At 38.8% G+C, this 9,349-nt stretch overlaps 1 long non-coding RNA gene across 1 annotated transcript; it reads right to left on the reverse strand.

Moving 5' to 3' along the window:
* Positions 1 to 758: 758 nt before the first annotated feature.
* On the reverse strand, positions 759 to 3,724 carry LOC125754212 (uncharacterized). Its single transcript, XR_007407850.1, has 3 exons — positions 3,666 to 3,724; positions 2,831 to 2,848; positions 759 to 1,132 (listed from the first exon to the last, which is right to left on the reverse strand). It is a non-coding gene; the product is annotated as an uncharacterized LOC125754212 (long non-coding RNA).
* Between the last annotated feature and the right edge of the window lie 5,625 nt (positions 3,725 to 9,349).

The following is a 9,349-nucleotide window of genomic DNA, read 5'->3' on the forward strand; positions in this document are numbered from 1 at the left end:
CCATGGCTTTTGTAGAATATCTTTATATTATAACTTTGAACTCTCAGTTTCCATGCTAAATTTTCCATTCTTTATTATTCTAACTTATGGAGAGAAGGAGTATAATTGTTTCATTTTTTTTAAGCTCCAAGCCAACCTATTGATTAGCCACCCCTGGGCTGGTGTCTACCTCCAACCCAGGCAATTGTGCTTTAGGGGATAGATGGGTTAGATATATGGTAGGAAAATTGGCCCTCCAAGGCCCTTTTTGGTGGGGACTATGGCAGGAGGAGCATGGCAAGCATCAGGATAAACTTCAGGTCTGGTAAGTTGTAGCAACAGAAATCATAGCCACCCATGCAGACCAAAGCCAATTAAAATCTCATTTTAAGTTATTCACATTTTAGTAAATATAACATAATAAACTATGGCTGGGAAATTCCCAGTCTTGAGCCCTAATCCCAGTTTTTCTATTAACATACTATATGAAAGTTTGAAGATCTCTTTGTGCCCTAGTTTCTTCATCTGTAAAAATAGGGAACTCATATCTATTACCTTTTGAGGTTGCAGAGAGGAACAATAAAATTGATTTGCAAAGTGTTTTATTGCCATAAAGTGCTATGTTGAAAATGGCTTGTATTTAAATAGCCTGATTTGTTGCAGTAGGTAATAAAAAGAGCTATTTTAAGAATATATTTGAAATAAATACATGTTTAATTTGCTTTCTTTCTGTTGTTACTTTTGTGAAAGTCATTAAAATCAAGAAAGAATGGTATGAGATGCAAATTAAAGTCTTCAATCACACTAAATTTTTCTTTACCCAATAGATAAAATAATTGTCTATATCCTTAGTTTGCTCTCTTAGAATTCATTTAGCAAACATGTCATTCCAGCTCTGTCCTGAGCTTTCTGCTTAAATGTGTAGGATCAGAATTTATAGGTGGAGCCAATACTGCCTTTCCAGAGTCAACTATGCTCATCTCCTCCCTGCTCGATTTCCAGTGATGTCATGTTGGTACGTACCCTGAAATTTGCCATGGTGGGAGTACTTACACCACAGAAATTAGCAAATCCATAAATGAGACCTTGCCTTTTCATTTTCCAGAAAGCTGGCTGTTAAAAATTTACCAGCCCATCATAGAATTGGATGTACCTAGAACAGAAATACACACTCAGATACAAACACACATCATAGTCACCAAAAAGACAATAGCAAAAATAGGCCTAATAAGCATCAGACAGATTAATTTTTAAAAGGATATATTTATATTGTCTCTTTTTCTAAAAACTTTTCCAAGGGAATCTGTAGGAACACTTTAAATATTTGCTGCTGGTGGATCCAGACATTTTCTTAGCCGAAAGCAGTAATTCTCAGACACTAGTGTGCCATCAGATTCATCCAAAGGGGGGCACCTGGGTGGCTTAGTTAAGTGTCTGCCTTTGGCTCAGGTCATGATCCCAGGGTCCTGGGATCAAGCCCTGCTTCCTCTCCCTCACATTGGGTTCCCTGCTCAGTAGGGAGCCTGCTTCTCCCTTTCTCTGCCCCTCCCCTAACCCTGCTGGTTCTCTCCTCTCTCTCTCTCTCTTTCTCTCTCAAATAAATGAAATATTTTTTAAAAATCACCCAGAGGGCTTATTAAAATAAATTAAGGAGCTCTAACTCCCGAGCTTCTAATTCAGTAGGTTTGGGATGGACCTTATAATTTACATTTTTAGCAAGTCCCTAGATGTCACTGATGCTATTTGTTTAAGGACAGGTGGAATAGAGCAAAATAAAACCAAGAATAAACAGAAAGATTAGAGGATGGCACTGACAAATGTGAATTGGACTAGTGCAGATTTAGTGACACAAACAGAATTTTGAGGAGTCTAATAAGCTTGAAAACTATATAGTAGACCAGTTTAGGATGCTGGCAACTCTGGATTTCTTTGTTTCTAGGTTTCCTTATGGTAACTGAGGTTACTAATGTTTGCTCTTAACAGATCTAAAATGTTGTAAGTTTGGAGTCAAGGTTTTTTCCCTCATCTGAAAAATCACTTTGCTTCCCCGGGCCTCAGGTTCCTTATTTGTCAAAAGTGACAATGTAATTCTATATTCACATTTCTCTGTTAGCTTTAAAATGAGACTAATTCATCAAACATTTCCTTAATTAATGAAGGTGTGTTGTAAGATGATAATAACATACGAGAAATAGGAAACCAGGATCTTAGCCCCCAAAGATATCCACAAACAGGACTTCCAACAACACCAGCTTCCAGAGACCAATGGAATTTGGGAAGTGGGTGGTCCTTCAGAATCCAGCGCAACTTTTGCCACCAAGTTACCCTGGTGGGTAGCTCATCTCATCAGCAGCTATGTGGCGTGCTGGTTCCAGAGTCCTAATGTTACCATGACTGTCATTCTTCCTCTCTGCCTCTATGTCTCACTTCATTTCTCTTTCCACTGCCAAATGGACATAACTCTCTTCTGCAGCTTCTGCATTTCTGTGTGATATATTCATTGTGTACCTCCCAGCTTTTGCCACCATATCCTGCTTGCCATTTCTGTAAGTGTTGCCTTCAAAGTCTAATAAAGAATGAATTTACATATACCTTGTTCATTTTGAGTTATGCCTGAAATGCCTAGCATAGCAGTTGGCACATTGCAGATTCTCAGCAAGTATTTTTTTTGAATGAATGAACACCTCATTTAGGCCAACTCAAAGAGTGGCCCACTCCAGATATATCCATATTTATAAGCAAGAAGGCAAGGCTACATGGCATAAAACTTGATCAATTATGCATAAAAAATTTGAAGATCTTTGCTCAGCAAGAGTTTTCAGACCATGAATATTCATCTATGGATATTCACCTGTGGAACTCCCTTATCCTGTTTGGGTCCAGCAGCAGGGGAAAGAAAAATTGGATTGGTTAAGTAATATTGGGGAATGCAGAAGCATTAATACAGAACTGGATGGCTCAGTCTGTTGAGCATCTGCCTTTGGCTCAGGTCATGATCCCAGGATCCTAGGATCAAGCCCCATATGGGCTCCCTGCTCGGTGAAGAGTCTGCTTCTCCCTATCCTCTGCCACTCCCCAACTCATGCTCGCTCACTCTCTCTCTCTCTCAAATAAAATCTTAAAAAAAAAAAAAGGAAGTGTTAATACAATTACTCTTACCAACTGTCTAGGATCACCTAAAAGCTTCCATCAATTAGTCACTGTGTAGAACTCTGTGAATCAAGCCAGAAGGCTATCCCACTGGAGAAATAAAGGACCGGGGGTATTTTTGCACCTACTCCCACTAGTTACTGATGGAACAAAGGGGTACGGAAGGGAGCATTAATTCTCTTGTATATTCTGCCTGCCCACACTGCCACAGAAAATTTTCAGGCTGTCAGAATTCAGCCATAGTTGTTACTATAATAGTAAGGTGGAAAGGTAACACACTAGGCACAGACAGTGGCTGTTACAGACTCTCTTCCACCTTATGGTCATGCTGAGAATCTCCCTGCCCTAAGAATATCAGAATTCCATCAGTAAGCATAACTCTATTTTGTTCCTTAATTTTCTGACCCTCAGTACCTGAACCCAGCAATAGGTCTAGCACTTACAATCCGCCTCCTCCAGAAATTTTAGTAACAATAAGGCTACCAACCAACTGTACCCCACTACAAAATCCACAAATAAAAAATAAAAATCATTACAGCAATTGCCATCCACTAGTGCAACTTCCTACTTATTTGCTCTCCATCCAGGCCTCCTCACCCCCTCTACACATACACCCCCATTGTGAGGTCATTGAGAGAAAGGCCTCTTTGTTACTCATTCTTAAATCCCCAACATCTAGATTAGCATTGAGTGGTAGTTGGAACCAAATATTTCTTGAATGAGTTAACTAAATTGACAAGCCTAGCTTGGATCCATGGAATCACAAAGTTTAGCCTCAGAATCCCACACATGCTGTTCCAGCCATTTACTTCCTAAGCGGAATATGTTCACTGCTTTGCCAAATTCAAGCAACAATTCTGATACTTAAGAACATTGCTACTTCTCAGAAAACTGTCGTCGTGTTGCATATTTTATTAGGGACTATGGAACTATGGTTTACCACTTTTAGGATAAAAGAGAAAATGTACAAAGTAAATACTAATACTTTTATTTCCTGAACACCCAATGGTATGTGTTACTAGTGACCTTGACAGAGGAGTAACACATCTATTACTAAGGTACTCTGTAGGGAATAGAGCTGGGTTTTGTCTCATCTGTTATATTTACAGGCATCTGCTTGTGTTTTCTCTGATTCTCTCATCAAATTGTATAACTCTCCCCCAAAAGCTTACTATTTATTATTTATTTATTTGAGAGAGAGCATGAGTGGAGGGATGAGAGGGAGAAGCTGAGAAGGGAGTCTGATGTGGGGCTCCATCCCATCCTTGAATCATGACCTGATGACCTGAGCTGAAGGCAGATGCTTAACTGACTGAGCCACCCAGGTGCCCCCAAAAGCTTACAGTTTAATGTGTATCTTCTACTTTCATAATCCTCCAAAGTACCTGACAGAGTGCTTGGCATATGAAGGATTGTCAATAAACTGTGGCTGATGGATAAAATCTCCCTGTAAATAGGTGGAACGACCCTAAGCGAGCATTAGTAGCTAGAATTTCTTCAGTCTTGAAAGTAGTCACTGTCTAAAACCTGGAACACAGGCCGCTCTGGCCACATCAGTACTTAGGAATGACTAAACGTTTCATTTCTGCAACCAGTGTGTTTGTGTTTTTTAAAGTCATCTCCAAAAGTAAGTAAGCATATGGTGACCTAAATCTTTCATTTTTATTACCCACTGGTATATAATAAACAGTAATCATAAGGTAGACTCAGTGTTTAGGAGTAGATGGCATAAGAGCATTCATTCTGAAGGAGGGCACTAGAAGACTCAAGCTGAGGAAAACATAGCCAAATTCTGTGAATGCCTATTAGTTAGCATAAATGAGGTTTCAGTGGAGACTTTTCCACTCAAACTCCTGAAATATTCACCGTTGCTTTTTAGGCCTTCCATGAGCAAAATCAAAAGCAAATGTATTAAGTAAAAAAAAAATTAGGAACTCTAATTGTATAAGGCTAACTCCTGTGCTGTGATTTGACAGGGTCAGGAGCTAGGAGGAAGGATTCAATTTTCAGCAGCTCTGCTCTGTCCGCAAAGCCTGCCATGTGTTGCAGCTCGACCTTGATCTGTAGCTGTCCCTGTTTACTATGTGACAGACAGCTGCTCCCTCCCGGCTCTCTGCCATCGTTCCTCCACCTCGCACGCCATCCCTGTGTAAATAAGGCACTTGGAGAAACTGCAGCCCAGTGCAAGCAGTAATCTTTGGCTGGAAGGCTCAATATCAGATGAGGACTGATCAATCAAAGGGATGGATTAAAAAAAAAAAAAGCAGACAAAAGAAAATCCTCTGATACACAAGACTACCAAGACACAAAGCTTACAATATGCCACCAAAAATCTTCTTGTAGTTTTTATCATATTCTGTTCTATTCTCAGCTGTGAAAGCTTTCCTTTCACCTGCTGGTCTCTTTTTGAAATAGAGACACAGGTAGAGGGAAGCTCAGTGAAGATCACGATTGAGAGCTCCCTGCGTGAGCTCTCAAGTCACACCTGGAGACTGAGACGCTATTGTGTCTGGCAGGAACCGCCATTTGTAAATGTCTCGTCCTCATTTTCAGGCTCAGGAGTCTCACCACCACATTTTTATTTAATGTTTTAAAAACTCTTTACCAAAATAATTTGAGGTGGCCAGGAATAAGATATTTAAATGCATGAGTTGTGTGTGTGTATATTTCTTATTGGCATATGTGTGCATATATATTTACACAAATGTATACCATCAGAATTAAGAAAAAATTAATGCAATAAAAGAGAAAAGGTAGCACCGTGTCAGTTCATAGGTTTAGATACTTTTTAATACGGTTTACTTTCATTTTCTTTTAGATTTTCTGCTTCTGGAAGACAATGATTAAAATGAAGTAGAGGATTATGGAGCCCAAAATACAGAAATTCACCATTTTCCTCAAAATGGCTTATTTTATCATCCTGAATGATGAAGAGCATGGTTGACCATCTGTTAGAGAGACTATAGAGGGTATGGCTGCTGCAGCTGGGAGATTAGATCCATGATCTCTCCTGTTCTTCCCAAATTAGCAATTCTGTGATCTTCACATGCTGGGCAAATCGCTTTTAAAACATTTTTCCCAAGAAAATTGTCAAACTCAAAAGTAGCTGATGCATACAGATAATAGCCAATACTTTTGGCATCCTTTCTGCTCAAGCAGGAAGAGGAGAATAGGGACGAACAATTTCATGGGATTCTATTCCACTGAAAGTACAGAAATCCAAATCAGGCATTGACTGAGTCTGAGTCAGTTTCACATTTGCAATACTGCCATAACATGGTTGTGTTGCAGTTTCTGTTATGCATTTTCAGATTTTGTAATTCACAATTCACACCTAACTTGACATTATTGATTTTAGCCAGGGAAGAAATATTCTTATGAAAGACTCTGAAATTTATTTTATCAATTTGCTTTAGAGATAAGAAAAACAAAAAGCAAGAGATTATTTAAATTTCAAAAAAGTCTCTTTACCATGTCTAGTTGCATTAACATGCTATAGACATGGGTCATATTTTCTTTTTTTTTTTTAAGATTTTATTTATTTATTCATGAGAGACACAGAGAGAGGCAGAGACATAAGCAGAGGGAGAAGCAGGCTTCCCTCAGGGAGCCTGATGCAGGACTCGATCCCAGGACCCCAGGATCACGACCTGAGCCAATGGCAGATGCTCAACCACAGAGTCACCCAGGTGCCCCCATATTTTCAATTTCAGCAACAGCCTCCCAAGGGGAGCATAGAATAAGTCCTACAACACTGACTCCCATCTCAAAAAATTTTTATGCCAGTGAATCCTGATGAAAATTAAAATGTGGGGCAACTTTGAAGAGTGAAAGGAGTTGTTTGTTTCTTTGTTTGCTTGTTTAATGAAACAGCCTCTAGAAAAGCGAAATAGAAGAGAGTAAAACTGTTGCCAACCGCTAGCCCCAAACATAGGCAAGCAAGTTTAAAGAATAATTGAATGGACTGTTTATGACCACTTTGAATTACTTTTAGCACCAAATGGTAGAATCAGCTCCCTCTCCTTATCATGATACCCCTTAGTACCTACTAACAGCATGGGACTTGGGCAATTACCGCGTTGAAAATAATCACAACTGAGTATTTCTACATCAGACACTTTAAAATATTTTCTGTCATCCTGAAGAGTAAGTACTTACAGTACAGAAGAGTTAAATCATTGATATCATTTCTACCATTACAGATATGAGGAATCTGAAGCTCAGAAAGATTATTTACCTCACCCAAGCCACACTGCCAATATTGACACTACAGAATTAGACTGATTAAAGCCTATGCTCTTCCCACTATATCAGACTGCTTTTCAATCATTTCTCCCCTGAAGGGAGAACTCTATAAAAAAGTTGTTACTGAGAGGAGTGAGTTTCTATTCCACTGGAGTGCATTGTTCTTAAATTAAAACCAGTAGAGGAGACTCCATTTTCTACTTAATAACTGAAACATTTTTAAAAATCTAAACATCAGAAATTAATGTATTAAACAGTTGTTCATTTGGCTATGGAGTCATTTCTATTGGCAGAATGAGTGTTTTGAGGTACCAATTAGTGCTAAATTTTAGTAAAATTTTAGATAGTAGTCCTTAAAGTGAGAATTTTCTTGGTAAATCTTCATTTGTTTTTGTTTAGTAATGAGAAGACTTAAATACATTAAAAATTGGATGATCACCAAATCACAGATGGTATTCTAGATGATAACTACAGTGAGTAGCTTCGTTTTGATCACTAAGGCAGAATAGAAAAGAGCTCTCAGGCAAAGAATCAGGATTTTATAAGATCTAATCTTGGCTTTCCACTGACTACCATAGTCAAATGTCTTAAGCTCAGTAAATGTACAGTTCTTGTTCTATTACATTCACTAAGTAACACCTAGCTCCGCTAAGCTATAAATTTCTATGATATATTCAACAAACCGTCTCACTGTATGAAAGTTTTGATTAGAGACCACCTTTGAACAGTATTTTTAAAGAAAAGAGGAAGAAGAAAAGAAGAGAGATTTGAAGAATTCATCACTGAAACTTTGATTGCATCCACATATTCAAATAAATTCCAATAATACTGCATTGTCTGACTTACATCAAATGAATATATTATCCCATGTTTTAGTCTATCAAGACCAGATATACTATGAAGTAGAATGAAACCCCTTCAAAGTTAATGAGCTTACTGTGAAGGCTGTCTTTGGAGCCCCTGCTCACTGCTGCCTCTCTTTCATTTTCCACTAGTTAGAGTATATTGATCATATTGGTTACCAATACACATAAAATATATTGGTTTCATAATTGAAAGCTATTCTGGGATCCCTGGGTGGTGCAGCGGTTTAGCGCCTGCCTTTGGCCCAGGGCGCGATCCTGGAGACCCGGGATCGAATCCCACATCCGGCTCCCGGTGCATGGAGCCTGCTTCTCCCTCTGCCTGTGTCTCTGCCTCTCTCTCTCTCTCTCTCTCTCTCTCTCTCTCTCTGTGTGTGTGACTATCATAAATAAATAAAAATTAAAAAAAATAATTGAAAGCTATTCTATAATACTTGGCTTGTACTCTTCAAAAATACCTAGGCCACAAAAAGGCTAAAGAAACTATTGCACATTAAAGGAGAATAAAGAACTGAGTGGGAAAAATTAAATAGGGAGACAAACCATGAAAGACTCCTAACTCTGGGAAATGAACAAAGGGTTGTGGAAGGGGAGGTGGGCAGGAGGTTGGGGTAACTGGGTGACGGGCACTGAGGAGAGTACTTGATGAGATGAGCACTGAGTGTTATACTATATGTTGGCAAATCGAACTTCAATAAAAACAAATGAAAAAAGTAAAGGAGAATAAAGGAACTTGACAATTAAATGCAATATATGCTCTCAGATTGAATCCTAGATTGGGAAGAAACTAGCTAAAGGATAATATTGAAATAATTGGGGAACCCTGGGTGGCGCAGCGGTTTAGTGCCTGCCTTTGGCCCAGGGCGCGATCCTGGAGACCCAGGATAGAATCCCACGTCGGGCTCCCGGTGCATGGAGCCTGCTTCTCCCTCTGCCTATGTCTCTGCCTCTCTCTCTCTGTGTGACTATCATAAATAAATAAAAATTTAAAAAATTCTAAAAAAAAAAGAAATAATTGATAAAATTTGAGCATGGACTATAGATTGGATAATAAAATCAATAATATATCTACTCAGGTCATGACTACCCTTAAGTTATGTAAGAGAACTTGT

The sequence above is a fragment of the Canis lupus genome, chromosome 32 (genome assembly GCF_003254725.2).
Source record: "Canis lupus dingo isolate Sandy chromosome 32, ASM325472v2, whole genome shotgun sequence".
In the NCBI taxonomy this organism is placed as follows: domain Eukaryota; kingdom Metazoa; phylum Chordata; class Mammalia; order Carnivora; family Canidae; genus Canis; species Canis lupus.